The 15,640-nt window shown below is 38.0% G+C and overlaps 1 pseudogene; it reads left to right on the top strand.

The window, feature by feature from the left end:
* Positions 1 to 1,937: 1,937 nt before the first annotated feature.
* LOC146482157 (uncharacterized) overlaps positions 1,938 to 15,640 on the top strand; it is a 28,143-nt pseudogene continuing 14,440 nt past the window's right edge.

Here is a 15,640-nt window from a genome sequence, read left to right as displayed (position 1 = left end):
TACATTGTTGATATTTCGATGTCTATCATTAAAATAAATGCACATATCATTTCTTCTATGAAGGTCCATTGTGCATTTTGTAGCCTTGATTTGAAATATGGCGAACTAAAAATGATTCACTCAAACTGTTAACTTATTAAACATTGAGAATGTTAACTTATGAAACATTCAAAATGTTAACTTATTAGACATTGAGAATGTTAACTTACTACACATTCTGAATGTTAACTTATTAAACATTCAGAATATTAACTTCTTAGACATTCAGAATGTTAACTTATTAAACATTCAGAATATTAACTTATTAGACATTCAGAATGTTAACTTATTAAACATTCAGAATGTTGACTTCGAGAATGACACTCTTTTCAACTTATTAAGTTAACGACGTAATAATTACGATGTGAAATTACTCACTAAATTGAACGTGGTACTTTTACGTCGTACTCTTAATACAACAAATGTTGTAAGTTTACCTTCAGATACAGTGAATTAAGTCTGTACTATTACGTCGAGATTTTGCGATAAGTTTACGTCGTGTGATCACAACGTAAATAAGATGCGCTTTGAATTTTACGTCGTAATTTGACAAAATAAAATTAACAGCGTGTTTTGTTGACACGCGTTTTTGACATTCACGAGACGTTGACATGATGCGCAAGGATTACGTCGTAACATTTGTGACAGTAACATGACCTCCTGGACGTACAGGAGGTGTTTGCACATCCACAATGTGCTCAAAGTGTTTTGAGCAGTAATGAATGCCATACGTCACATGTGACGAACTCCTAAGGACGTCTGCGTGGGAGGCTACCCAAACATTCATCATTAAGAGCAGTACGATATGTGAATAGTCAAAAAAGGCAAAACATGTGTGCTCAAAAAATTTAAGTCAGGGAAATTTACTGTGATAAAACACCTCCCAGGTGATGCGTCATGGATTTCAATGGTCAGTTGTCCTTTTCTAAACATGTTCTGAGACTACCTCTTGGATATGTATCAATAAAAAAACAACAACAACAAAAAAACAACTATTGTCCTTCAAGTAATCTAGTTTATTTACTCTGTTGAAATTACTGGTCAATCACATTCATTGTATTACTTCACAATGTGATTGGCCTGGCTTTTCAGCGAAGAATCTTTGTTACTTCCTATTGAAAGTCGTGACAGGGTACATTTTGGAGGTGGAGGTTATGGATAAGCATCATGTTGGCATGAACTCAAGCACCATGGAAACGAAAGCTCTTAAAAATGCACTGGAAAGGCTAAAAAATGTAGCTAAGGTCACAGACGTTTGCACTGATGCCTCCTCATCATTAAAAAAACTTGTAGGTAATTATCACCAAATACTTTGTTACATGAAATGTTCAGACACAGTACTTTGCATGTAAGTTTACTTAAATTATTTTATTAAAACACTGTAAAGGACTGCTGAAAGAAGATTTTTGGCCAATTCAAGAGGCAATGATTGTTGCGTATGGTTTCCTAACATCTTGAAACAATTGTGCAGTGAAAAATATCATGTAATAATTTAGATGTAGAACAAGCATGTAAGGTTTGTGCTTCATTGCAGTCAACTAGTTTATAGAAATGCTATCAATAATTATTGTTTTATTTCGCCCTGCATAAGCACTGTACACTTAAGTTATTTCACAATGCCTATTTTGTTGTCATTGTATACTGTAGCTCAAGACTTCGCAGACATATTCCATTCCCTTGACATCTGGCACAAAGTATCAGGAAATGAATTCAAAAGGTATTTTTGGAATTATCGATTTTACAGCTGTTGGTTTTGTATCCTTGCACAGAACCCCTATGCATGTTATGAATGTACCTGTTTTATGATAACCAAGTGAAGGGGAGGGTGGGAGGGTGGGAGGGTGGGAGGGTGATCTTTATTTATATGTTTCATATCATTGCTAGAAAGCTTAGAACAAATGCCTTCTGTATGCATGATAAATAGCAAATGAAATGACACTTAAGGGGTCAAATCAGAACTGAAATTTGCCTATTTTTGTACTGGAAAAACTAGGATTTCAGTCACTTGATTGACATGCGTGTTCATATGTGCATGTTGTGGTTTAGTTTTACAGTTCCATTGACTTTAGGTCTTCAGATATGATAATGTATGGAAATGAAGTTGAAACAAATGAAAATAAAATTTTACCAAGAACAAAAGAATGGCATTGAATGATAACGTCTTATGATTGTTTTTGTTCCTTGTTTGCCAATCTCTTGTGCATTAGGTAATTTTGTTCTTGCTTTTATGGAGCGTCTGGGTTGACATCACTCAAATTTTGTTGTGGTTTGTATGGAGTGACTGGGGTGACCTTAAGTTTTGTTCTACTTTGTGTGGAGTGACTGGGGTGACCTCCCTCAAATTTTGTTCTAGTTTTTTGCAGAGCGACTGAGGTGACCTCGCTTAAGTTTTGTTCTACTTTGTGTGGAGTGACTGGGGTGACCTCGCTCAAATTTTGTTCTAATTTTTTGCGGAGCAACTGGGATGACCTCGCTCAAATTTTGTTCTGGTTTGTATGGAGCAACTGGGTTAACCTCGCTCAAATTTTGATCTAGTTTGTGTGGAGCGACTTGGGTGACCTCACTCAAAGTTTGTTCTAGTTTTTTGTGGAGCAACTGGGATGACCTCGCTCAAATTTTGTTCTTGTATTTATGGAGCAACTGGGGTGACCTTGATCAAATTTTTGTTCTAGTTTTTATGAAGCGACTGGAGTGACCTCGCTCAAATGTTGTTCTAGTTTGTGTGGAGTGACTTGGGTGACCTCACTCAAAGTTTGTTCTACTTTTTTGTGAGCAACTGGGATGACCTCGCTCAAATTTTGTTCTTGTATTTATGGAGCAACTAGGGTGACTTCGATCAAATTTTAGTTCTAGTTTTTATGGAGCGACTGGGGTGACCTCGCTCAAGTTTTGTTGTAGTGTGTGTGTGGAGCGACTGGGGTGATCTTGCTCAAATTTTGTTCTAGTAATTATGGAGCGACTGGGGTGATCTTGCTCAACTTTTGTTCTATTCTGTTTCAACGACTGGGATGACCTCGCTTGCACTTTGTCCTTAGCTAGTGGGGTGAGCTCGACCTTTCCTTGTCATCTTCAGGACCTCAAAACCCTCTCTTCTAAGGTGGATACCCTTCAAAGGCAACTAGTCAAAAGGCAACTAGTCAAAACAGTGTGGAGCATGCGTTTGTCACTATACGACAACTTGCTGGCCGTCCTTCCCCTTTGATCGATAATCACTCCCTCTTGGCTGCCCTGGAACAACTTGCTGACGTGGCGAAAGTCCGACACACTAACCACTACACCACTGCGCCTCCAACGAGGTTCCATTGTACTATCAGTTTATTTTAATTATGTTTTTCCCCGCTTTAAGTTTATTAGCCCCTTGGCCAAAGCAACAGTAACGTTCAAGTCAAAGAGGTTTTTGGTCCTTGAAGATGTAAACATTTGTGATCTTCTTTGGGAAAACGGACACTAAGCTTTTCCGTTTAAACGGCGAAACCGTTTACCATCTGTTTACATCCGTTTAAACGGTTTGCGCATCCGTTTAAAAAAAATTCTAACGGTTTAACGCTTTTCGGAAAACGTTTAAACAGTTTGCTCATTCGTTTAAAAAAATTTGCATCCGTTTAACGCTCTAAGGAAAACATTTAAACGGTTTGCTTATCCGTTTAAAAAGAAAACCAGCAGCTGTTTAAACTTAACCCTGGAGCAGAACTATCAAGCTAACAATCACTCAATACTCGCCGGAACCTGAACTGTAGAACAACGATTTTTTGTCCGTGTTTATAGAAAGCGAGTGGCCGAGTAATCGTCGCATCCTTGAACAAACGACAAAAAAATTAAAGTATCGGCTTGGACAAACATAAAGCATTGAGAGCCGATGAAGCCATTCATTCGGCGACCGTGATTCTGCTATTGAGAAAATTAAATGACTTGAAGAACGAAAAAAAAATACAAGCAAAAATACGCCGAGGCAACATTTTCACATGTAAACATGCTTTCCCGCGAACGGAAGCTTAAGGAAGGTGTTCGATTTTAACGTGATTGACACCATGTAGTTATCAAACATTTTGGTGTTTTCAAGTGCGTACGCGATTACCAAGTTCAAAATTTGGTGGAGAAAAAAATTGTCGAGATTTTTAGCAGAGCCAAACAAATTTTGTCAACCTAGTGCGTAAGGTACCTTATCGGAAATGCCCTTTGAAGGCGGCATGCTATTTTTAGAATGCTATGGGAAATGAAATTTTTCCTGAGAATAGTCGCAAGGCACCGACGCTGCCGTCAAGTTTTCATTGTAGCGCATTATCTTTTGATAGTGATGGGACACGAAGCTATGTTTTGAAACAAAAAGGTTCGAAAAAATGTGTCATCTTGAAACCTCAAACTTCTTTAGATAGCGAATCATTTCTGGCGTTATTCAGACCCAGACGAGTCGGCTTCCGACAAGGTCATGTGATTTGCAGTTCATTGCGTATGCAAAGTTGTTTCGTGCAACTTCAAAAAACAAAACAACAATAAACAAAGAAGATGATGGATAATTTGCGATGGCTATGGTTTCATGACGGTATTCAGAGTTTTAGTTGCGCCTGTTGTACGCTTTTTTTGAAAAATTTCTTGTCAATGTATAATTATTCACTGGTTGTTTGTTTCCAGAGGTTACGGCTTTTGCAATTGAAGCATTTCTTGCAGTAGCTGTTCAGGTTGAGATATCGGCAGCGAAACTGTCCTTTATAAATTGTGCTTATTTCAACAAACTGCCGGGAAGAGAATAAACGTAATGTCACGCGAAAACGGCAATAGTTTGCCCAGAAATAGAATACAGCGCACAAATAAATTTTGAAGAAACCCAACTACAGTTCGTCAGATGCGACAGTACTTTTTTCGTTCGCAGAATGTATCTCAGTTATTATCTACCAAGTTATTATGCTCCATGTTTACGCTCAAAGATATCTGTTAAACACGGTAGGACTGTTAATTTTTTCCTCAAGCGATCTCACCGAGTCAATCGTTTAACGGTTTAAGCTGTCCGTTTTTATAGACTTCAATCAACCGTTTAACGGTGTGACCTATCCGTTTTTGGACTTTGGTCAACCGTTTAAATTTTTTGCTATCCGTTTACACGGTTATGGAAACCGTTTAAAAGCTTGAGTTAACCGTTTAGTATCCGTTGAACACCGTTTATTTTGACCGTTTAACGAAAAAGCGTTAGTGTCCGTTTTCCCAAAAACGGTCACATTTCTTCATCTTTGTAAAGTATGCAAATAACATCGTTATCATCGACGTATTCTTGCACTTCCCCCTCGTACCAGGCTCATTTAAAAATGGTTCCTTTAAGGTTATTTTCAGTCTAAAGCACATGAATCCTGGCTCCTACTTGTGTCATAAGATCTCACTCTTCTGCCACCCAGCTTTCTTACAATTTCTTTGGTTTTTGTTTTTCCCGGGTTGTCTTTCTACTTTGCTTTGCTTCTTCCATGCTCTCCTGGTACTTCCTCCTTTTGGAGGGGGCGGGAGACATTTCTTTACGAGTTTTACACTATTTCCAATTTTTTCAACTGCAGCATTCTTGAGCTTTAGCAAACCTTGTTCTTGTCGATCACGGAGCACAGAGACTCCGCTGAGGAACTAGCAAAAATTAATTCCGGCGAAGAAGCCAATATATATTAGCCAGACAGGTGATTTGATGATGAATGGTAGTTAAAGACAACTTAATGACAGCACGTGTTTTTTTTTAAGATCGGTTTCTTTCTAAGTTTGGATCAGGTATAATTTAACACAACAATTTACTAAGCCAGCATGATTGCAGCAAGAAAGTATATCTTGGCTACAATTATTTGCCAGTAAATGTGTAATGTTTTTGTTAAGGGGTTATGAACTTGATGCAAAGATGTCCAGTTTATGAATTTTAAAGATCGATACCTTTCTAAGTTTGCGTCAGAAATAATTTTACACAATAATTTTGTAAGCCAGCACGAGCACAGCAAGAAAGAGTATCTTGGCTACAGTTATTCACTAGTGAAAGTGTTGTTTTTGTCTAAGAGTTATGATTCAAAGTTGTTCACAGTACAAAATTGAACAAATTTTCAAGGCAATTTCGTACCCACAAAGATATTGGGAACATAGTGGTAAAAAATAAGGTACTGTTTTTTTATTGTTACACTATACATGTTTGTTGCACCATTGCGAATAAACGTCTTTGTCATTAAATGTTCACTTTTTTCTGGTAAAGGTGAAAACTTAATAAACTGTGACCGTAAGTAATAAACAACTGTTAAAGCAGAAGCTACTGCAGCTGCAGAGGTCTCGAAAGGGGACAAAGCAAACTTGAGAGACATTATTTAGCTAAAAAAATCATTCTGATTACGTTTCTCAAACCTTGTTACAACGACGCTAGAATTTGACGTTCCTCCTTAAAGGACTAAGAGGGGAATCTGGCTGAAGTTTTAAAAAACCGAGAAGTAGGCAGACTAACCTGATAATTGTACACATATTTGAAAAAAAAAAAAAAGCTCAAAAATATGAAGTGCCAAGGTGTGATAGTAAATCAGTTGTTTTTCTTCTCTTTATTATTATTATTATTATTACGCCAAACAACCGAGATTTCAACGGGGCAACATGAAATTACAAAACGGTGGCGCACTGGTCTGGGTACAAGTAGAAATGTGTCACGCGTTTCAAACTCTTCATTGCAACGGCTCATTCTGTAGTATCTTGTTGTTCGCGTTTTCTGCTATAAAAAGACCTGTGAAGGAACTTAGATTATCATTTATGTCAGGCGAGAAATATGTGAACAATATTCCTACTAGTTTCAGAGTCTGAGAGCGCTGAAGTGTCAACGAACTTAATGTTTGAATCGCGTGAACTATTAGTCGAAATGACCTTTGCAGAAGACTTATTCAAGTACAACCCCCCTCCCGCCTGAATTTCCAGAGTTTGACCCCCCTCGTGCAAGAATTCCCAGAATCCCATCCGTCGGGGGAGTGTGGATTTTTTCTGGAACAGCCCAATTAGTAGACACTCAACAAGTTCTATTTGAAACCTTCAAATTTTGATTTGCTCTTCCATTCTAGTCTATTTACTAATAAATAGACCACGAGTATGCGCATTATTTTCAACAAGGAAAAAATCTCTAAACTGAAACAATTTCCCCACTATTTTCTCTGTGTGGCTGTCAACTTGACTGCGCCCACAGGTGACCAAAGGGTGCTACAGTGCTACAAGCTCAACTTCTAACCGCTCCTGACTAGTACAATCTCTTAGAGAATACTATGCACTGTTATACAATGTAGTCTCCTTGTCGTCACCAGTGTGCAGCACCTTGTTGACCATTTCCTTGAAGAAGGCTCAGGCTAGTAGAATTTCTAAATGTTACACTATACACTTATTATCATAATTTAATGCTCACATTACCAAGAAACTCACAAAAGGCAGTATTGTAGCTGATATTACTGTAAGTTTTGGATAATATACACTGTAGCCACTGTCCTCAGAAGTTCTCCCAAGGACACTTGGGACTTTAATACTTATAATATAATGAAAGTCTGTGTGCAAGCTTTCCTAATCTGAAAAAAATGTGTTTTTGTCTCAAGAGAAAGCTTGAAAAAGCTAATTACTAATGTAAACAGGCAAAAGGGCACACTGAAAAGAAATATGGAATTTTGTGGATGGGGAAACCTACGATACAGGTCAAAAGTGTTGGGACACTTAGCGAGATACTACTGAAATAATCTCCCCCCACCCCCTCCCCCCCAAGCAATGTTGAGATTTGACACTACAACACAGATTTCAACAAAAATACTGTTTATCTGCATCTTCCAACATTGTTTGGGGGGGAGGGGGGTGGTACGCTCCAATTGTGACCCCAAAAAGCCAACTTTACTTGGAATACATGATTATTGGACAGGTGTCCCAACTACTTTTGACCTGCATTGTCTGAAAGTGAGTATTTGAAAGAGATCAGGTTTGTGGCCTATTGGTCGATGAAAAGCGGGGCTTCTTATGAGAACTCTTGTTTGGTAAGCAAGAAGAACATATTTGTGAACAATATACGAGGAATTTCAATTGCCGCACTTTTCGTATTGTCATATTAGAGTATGGATACGGGAAAGGCGCAACAGGTGTATATCAGGAAAAAGATAGACAAATGAATACCATGCAGATCAGTGAGTCGGGGTAAAAAATAACAACTTGCATGTTCACACTGTTGTAACGCTTAAGAAACGATGAGCTTTATTTCACTTTCAAAGAGTTCAAAACGTGGTGTTTTGTTTATTAAATCGGATATGCCATCCGCTGCCCACAAGGTCTGTTGTTTACATAGAAATCGTGTTATACTGTGAGCGCGCGGCTCTGAAAGCTCTTTAGAGTGTTGTCCTCAATGAGAAAATGGAGGCTTCAGAAAGCCAGAGAGTTGTTTACATTATAACGTACAGTCGCGCAGACACTGAAAAGTTCCGTAGAGAGACGTTTGGCGAAGCGATAATAGAGGCATGGAATAGCTTTAACATTAAAATCTCTCACTGGGTGGTAAGCATGGAGGGTCATGCCACTACCGATGCCGATGGCGATCTCAACAAGTACCATTTTCACATGGCGGTAAAACTGAAGAAGAGAGGTAGATGGCTACAAGTAAAGAGATACTTGAGCCAAAAATTCCACATCGAAGTTCATTTCAGTGACCGCCACAATACATATTACAGCGCCTACAAGTATGTCACGAAATCAGACCTCGAAGCGGATTGTTTTCATTAGAGCCGGTGCAATAGATCAGACAAACACAAACATGATGGACATTAGATGGTCTTTTTTCCGGTTCTGGAAGCCCATTTCACAGAGTGAACAGCGAGAAATCGCGCCCTGTGGACATTGTTTTGCACGATTCATTCTAGAGAATTCTAGCAATGTTTACATTGCTGACTGACGGCGACATGATGCTCGCGACAATACTCAGTAACGTTTGCATTCATTTCGCATCAATGAAGAACAGTGTTTAAAAATAAACTATGGCCGGCTACTCTTGTTGAGTATATAAAAACAATTGTTGTATAATGCGCTCCAAAGGAACGTGTCTGAATAGAGTTTACAACATTACTCAGTAAATTGAATGTTTTATATAAAGAGCTAATTAATAGCTTTCTTTTCTTGTGCTTTTACTGAGTACTGAGTTGAAAATGCGCAATAACTCATATAATGAAAGAAATAGTTTCTTCAAACTAAAGAAAACATACATACTTTCTAAATTTGTGTTCATTTAATGTAAAATGTTTTCAATTTGCATAAATCTCCACTATTTAAAGTGAGTATTGTAGTGAGTAATGTTCAGTTCTTTACGTCAACAAAATGCAAATGTCACGCATGTGATAAACTTCTCATTGTCACGAGTTTTACAAAGTGACAATTACAATTTACACAAGCATTTTCCTCAGATAGCATGAAAATGAAGTTACACTTTACACGCTTTAGAAATTCACAGAATATACTGAAGTGTAAATAATAAAGCATGTTCAGTTTTCACAGTTCCGCATTGCGTGATTAATATTTGGTTCTACCGCCTTTAGAGGCAAGGATAGCTTCTATCCTTTTGTTCAAACTGGCAATTGTGTTATCTATAGTTTCAGTACAAATACAATCAAAAGCTCTTAAAACTCTAGCTTGAAATTCCTCAAACGACTCCCTTGTGATATTTCTAGATATTGCTTCGGATTCTAAACTAGTCGTTTTCAGACAATGCAGGTCAAAAGTGTTGGGACACTTAGCGAGATACTACTGAAATAATCTCCCCCCACCCCCTCCCCCCCAAGCAATGTTGAGATTTGACACTACAACACAGATTTCAACAAAAATACTGTTTATCTGCATCTTCCAACATTGTTTGGGGGGGAGGGGGGTGGTACGCTCCAATTGTGACCCCAAAAAGCCAACTTTACCTGGAATACATGATTATTGGACAGGTGTCCCAACTACTTTTGACCTGCATTTTAGTTCGTGAAGTTTAAAGGTAAGGGATTGAAATTAGTCAAAAAGTGTTGTTGCTGTCTTTCTCTTCGCTGTATCTGCTTGTGTGTCTGCTTATAATTTATATGAGAGATGCTGTGGTCCAATACTTAACTGGACTGTTGAATCAAACGGTATGGGTTTGAGCTCTAGCTCTGGTACTGGCAAATTTAATGCTGGGGAACCCTGCAAAGCAATAGCACCTCATGAGAGGGGGGGAGGGAGATAGAAGAAATAACCCTTGTGGTCTTATGGTGTGGGAATCCAGATAAGCTTGAATGGTGTTCACCACTTCGCCTGATAGAGACTTTACCTTGTTTACTGCTGATTATTATTTACAATCTACAGCATTTGATGAGTGAAACTAAATAAAGAACAGCAATAATTTATTAATAACAATTTACTTAAAATTGTTATATTGTTTTTTTGCAGTTTTACTGGACTTAAAGGCATTGTATCTGCTGCTTGTCAAGAACGATGATGACAATTTCAAACTTGGCAAACAAGGCATTGATGTTGTTGTTTTATATTATGTAATGCCATAAGGGTATATAGATCATAAACTTAGAAGGTAAGAGTTTTAACATTGTTTGCATTATGGTAGTTGTTAGTTTTAATGGCCATGGGGGGGATTGGATTTACATTGGCATTACAAGTCTAGTCCTGTAGGGCAAGTTACTTTAATTCAGAAGAAGATCAGGAATTTTAGTTATGTTTTCGAGATGAAGTCAAACTTTGCGTAGACATAGAAAACTTATGTAAAATCTGGCTGCTTGGACTCAAAGAAAGCTGAAGGAGTTTGAATTCTTTCGAGACCAAATTTGCCCTGTTGAGAGTTTAAAGGCTGCTGTCTGTTGTGAAATTTGGCTAGAATTACTAAAACTATATTTCAACTTTGGCTCCCATGAAGACAACTTACTACATGCGGAAAAAACGTTTTGGATCAATCACCCTATGTAGTATCATTTGCAAAATGAAAGGAAAAATATATAAAAAAAAAGATGAGAATTAACCTCACTAGAGAACAGCAACTCATTCTTGACTTAGTAAACAAGGGGCACAATGTGTACTTTGGTTGGATGGCTGGGTGTGGGCAAACCTTTATTGGAAGACAGATTCTTCAAGTGTTGAGAAGAAAAAAGACCAGCTTTGCCTGTACATGCACAACAGGCATAGCATGCACACTCCATGACAACTTTCCTGCATGCACCATCCACTCATTTGCAGGGATAGGACAGTGCAGAGGATCCAAAGAAGACTTGCTTAGAAACGTACTAACAAATCAGGAGTGTGTCAGAAGATGAAGAGAAACTGAGGTACTCTTCATCGCTGAAGTATCTATGCTGAGTAAAAGAACTTTCGACGTTGTTCAGTATATTGCCCAAAATGTTCGGAACTTGGAGTGTGTGTTTGGAGGCCTTCAGGTTGTTGCTTTTGGGGCTTTTTACAGCTGCCTCCAGTGCCCAGTGCAATTGACAGTGTGGAATATTCATTTCAAAGTGCATTGTGGGATCTAACTTTTCCCCACCAAATTATATTGGAAGAGAGTTTTCGGTCAAAAGAGGATCAAGAAGTTGTGAGTGTCCTTTAGGAAGTTTCAAAGGGACGGTGCAGCGTGAAATCAGTGGAACTGATTAAAAGCCTTAGTAGGCCTCTTCATCCCAAAGATTTTGGTCTTTCCCATATCCCCAAGGTTCTCCCACTTAATATGGATGTCGATTATGCTGATCTGTGCATCCTACTTGAGCTTCCTGGTGAGGAAATTGTCTTCCAAGCACATGACATTGGTGACAAGAAACTTCTCAACAAAGGAGTTATCGCCAGTGAAAGACTAGCCTTAAAGGTGGGAGCTCAAGTGATGTTTATTTATAACATCAACAACAACATCAAGAATGGTGTACAAGGGACAGTGGTTTCATTTTTAAACGACCTTCCTGTTGTTGCTACTGTATCAGAAACGCTGGTTGTCAACAGAGTCACTTGGCCTGTGTATGATAGAAAGGAGGCAACCAAAGTCATTGGCACCAGGACACAACTGCCTCTGAAGTTGTCATGGGCAATGACGGTCCACAAGGCAAAAGGCGAAACCTTGGATGCAGTTGAAGTGCACTGCGGCATGGAATTTGCCCCAGGGCATCTATATGTTGCGTTGTCAAGAGTAAGAAGAAACGAATAGTTGGGTGTTGTGGGATTCAATGAGAGACGGTTGATTCCAGTACCAAATGACGTTTTGGATTTCTTTGAAACATCAACAAATGGGCCAGTAGACAACGAGCGTAAATGCTGTCAAAACAAGATACCCACAGTGGTTCACAGTTCACCATCACCTGTATATGATTTCTCAGATGATGAATTTGAAATCCAAGAACTGGATGAAGAAAGAAAAGAATTCACTTGCCACTTTTCAGATTTGAACAGCCTTCTGACCTCACATGATCTAGAGAAAGAATTTGCTTAATTAATGGGAGTTCCTGTCTCTCTTCTTGATGAGCACCATTACCATGCTCTAACAGAAATTGTTCTTCAATTGAACACAAGGATTTTGAGCATCCTTGTTGGTGAGCGTTTCCCTTCGGCAAGAGTGGAAGCCAACAGAATGAATGTCAGCACAATGACAGATGAAGGCAAAGGCAAAGTTAGATATTGTAGTGCTTGGGCATTTGCCAAAGTCACACATGCACGCCAGGACTACTTCAAGGCCAACATCCATTCTTCCGACCCTAATGTGCGAGGCAAAGCTAAGTCAGCCTATGCAAAGAGTGCATTGTTATCACAGCTAACTCGGTCAAGTACTACTGCTCAACAGCATTCAAGGTACAAGGACACCCTTAATGTTACTTTATCCAGAAAGTATGACAAAGGCACTCTTGTGCATATCACCAATGACGTGTTTGAATGGATCCTTGGCTTGGAACAAGAAAGGATAAATCACCTCAGCAGTGAGAGTTTGGCCAGACATCAAGAGGGGCTGGTTGAAATCCTCTCCATCAGGAGCAGTCAGCGGTCAGCGGACAAGATGGCTGCCTTTTTCTTCGCTCTTGAAGAAATTGTAGTGAACTGCAGTTTAGTGTTTCGTATCGTGTGATTTAACCCATTTGTGTAATATTGCGAGTGTCTACCAGTATGACGGCTATTAATTGCGACCAATTTGCCAAAATCTTAGACAATAAACTTAGTCCACTCAACTCGAAAATCGCGGAGTTAAAAAAATCTGTTGATGAAGCGATGAATCATGTTGAATTTGTGAATGCAAAGTACGATGAATTGCTGCAGATGATGAAGACCTCAAATGATGAAAGAAAGGCTTTGCAAGATGAGAATAAAACTTTGCATGATGAGAATAAAATCTTCACGGCAACAATTCACAGCATAAAAAGATCACTGGAATCAGTCACCAAAGCCAACCATGATCTGGAGTAGTACACTCGCAGAGAATGCGTGGAAATCTGAGGAATTCCTGTTGCTGCTAATCCATCAGAAGAGCAAACCAACAATATTGTCAAGGATGTCCGTAAACTACTGGGAGTGGATATTACTGAAAACGACATATCAGTGAGCCATCGAATGCCTCAAAGTCAACAAAGTCAACAACGCAAAGGCAAGCCTGGACCACTGGCTATCATAGTCAAATTTACGAAGAGTGATATCAAACATAACTTCTACCGTGCAAAGAAGCAGCTTAAAGATTTAACAACTCAAGATCTTGGATATCCCGAGAAAAACAAAATCTATCTTGAAGAGAGTCTGACAGAAAGGAATTGAATGTTATTCAAAGACTGCTTAAAGGTAAAGAGGGATAACGAGTTTAAGTTCATCTGGAAACTAAATGGAAAAATCTTCATGAGGAAAGATAAAGACTCTCTGGTTCACCTCATTGCTAACAAAGAGGATCTTCAAAAGATGCAATCTGGATAAGTATCTATATACTGAACTTTTGACAATTTGATGTATTGTTTAAAATGTGCTACTGGCACTTGTGTCACAGATACCAGTGTGAAGGCCTGTGATTTGGCTAATTCTCTTCCCTCTTGCCTTTGATAAATTGCAATATTAGGAGCCTATCAGCTAATTTTGACAAATTGTCAAATATGTTATTAGAACTATATTTTTCTTTTTCACTTATTGGTCTTACTGAAATCAAACAGAAGATTGGCTAATCTCCTATATCGAACACTGACTTATATGGATATCAGTTTGTCTCACAGCCAAGCTTTTCCAATGCTGGGGGAGTTGCTTTCTACATAAATAATAACTTAAAGTTTAGCATAAGACCTGAATTTACAACCACTACTGAGGGTTTTAAAGCTTTATGGATTGAAGAGTATAATAATCATCATACAAATTTATTGTGTGGAATCATTTATAGACACCCAAATGGTGACTTAGAACGGTTTATTGAATATTTGAGCTCCGCAGCTGATAGAATTAATCAAGACAACAAAACCTGCATAATCATGGCAGACTTTAACATAGATCTTTTAAAACTAGAATCACACTCACCAACTGATAGTTTCCTTAATACTCTGGGTTCTCACTTTTTCCAGCCCTATGTATTGCAGCCAACAAGAATCACAGATCATTCAGCAACTTTGATTGACAATATTTTTTTTTTCAATTCAATTGAGCACTTTACAATTAGTGGTAATATAGTGCATGATCTCACTGATCACCTTCCTAGTTTTATAATCTTTAATAAATTTTCAACACTTCCTTATAATGTCAATATATTCAAAAGAGATTACTCAAAATTCGATCAGCAGGCCCTAGTCAGTGAGATTCAATTAATTGACTGGAAATCTGTTTTTATATCCAATGCCAGTCCATGCGATATGTCTAAATCATTTTACTCTAAAATTTCTAACATAATAGACAAACATATACCAGTCAAACAATTACCTAGGAGGGAACTGAAGCTTAAATCAAAACCATGGATATCTAATGCTCTACGAAAGTCTATTCAGATTAAAAATAATTATTACAAGAAAACTTTAAGACAAAATCTACCTATTACCATACAAAATTTAAGCTATACAGGAACAAATTAAACCACCTTCTTAAAATAAGCAAAAAACAATATTATAATAAATATTTTTTTCAAAACATTAAAGATGGCAAAAGGATTTGGATGGTTATTAAACAAATAGTAAAATTTAAGCCACAAACCAGCCAGAAAAGTCAAATTTTGTAATATTCGATCCACCTCAGGAGAAGTTACAGTCTCATGATTTCAATCTGGCTATAAATAACGAGCAACTTAAGGGAGAATTGTGTATAAGGTATCTGGGCATCCTAATTGATTCAAATTTAAACTGGAAGGACCAGGTTGAATGTATCACTAAAAAAATTAGAAGACGCATTGGCATCCTCTCTAAACTTCGATATTATGTTGGCCTAGATATTTTATTAAGCTTATATTATGCCTTTATATATCCTTTTTTGGCTTATGGAATAATTGTCTGGGGAAATACCTATAAGACTACTCTTCAGCCAATTGTTATTCTGCAGAAAAAAGCAATGCGAATTATTACCTTCTCTAGATTTGATGAACACTCTAGTCCTTTGTTTAAGTCTCTTGAAATTATAAAATTTTTGGACCTAGTAACTTCACAATCAACTATGACCACCTATTTCT

This window comes from Pavona decussata, unplaced genomic scaffold (assembly GCF_977016875.1).
Source record: "Pavona decussata unplaced genomic scaffold, jaPavDecu1.1 SCAFFOLD_47, whole genome shotgun sequence".
Lineage (NCBI taxonomy): Eukaryota > Metazoa > Cnidaria > Anthozoa > Scleractinia > Agariciidae > Pavona > Pavona decussata.
This window is presented reverse-complemented; position numbering and strand designations above follow the sequence as displayed.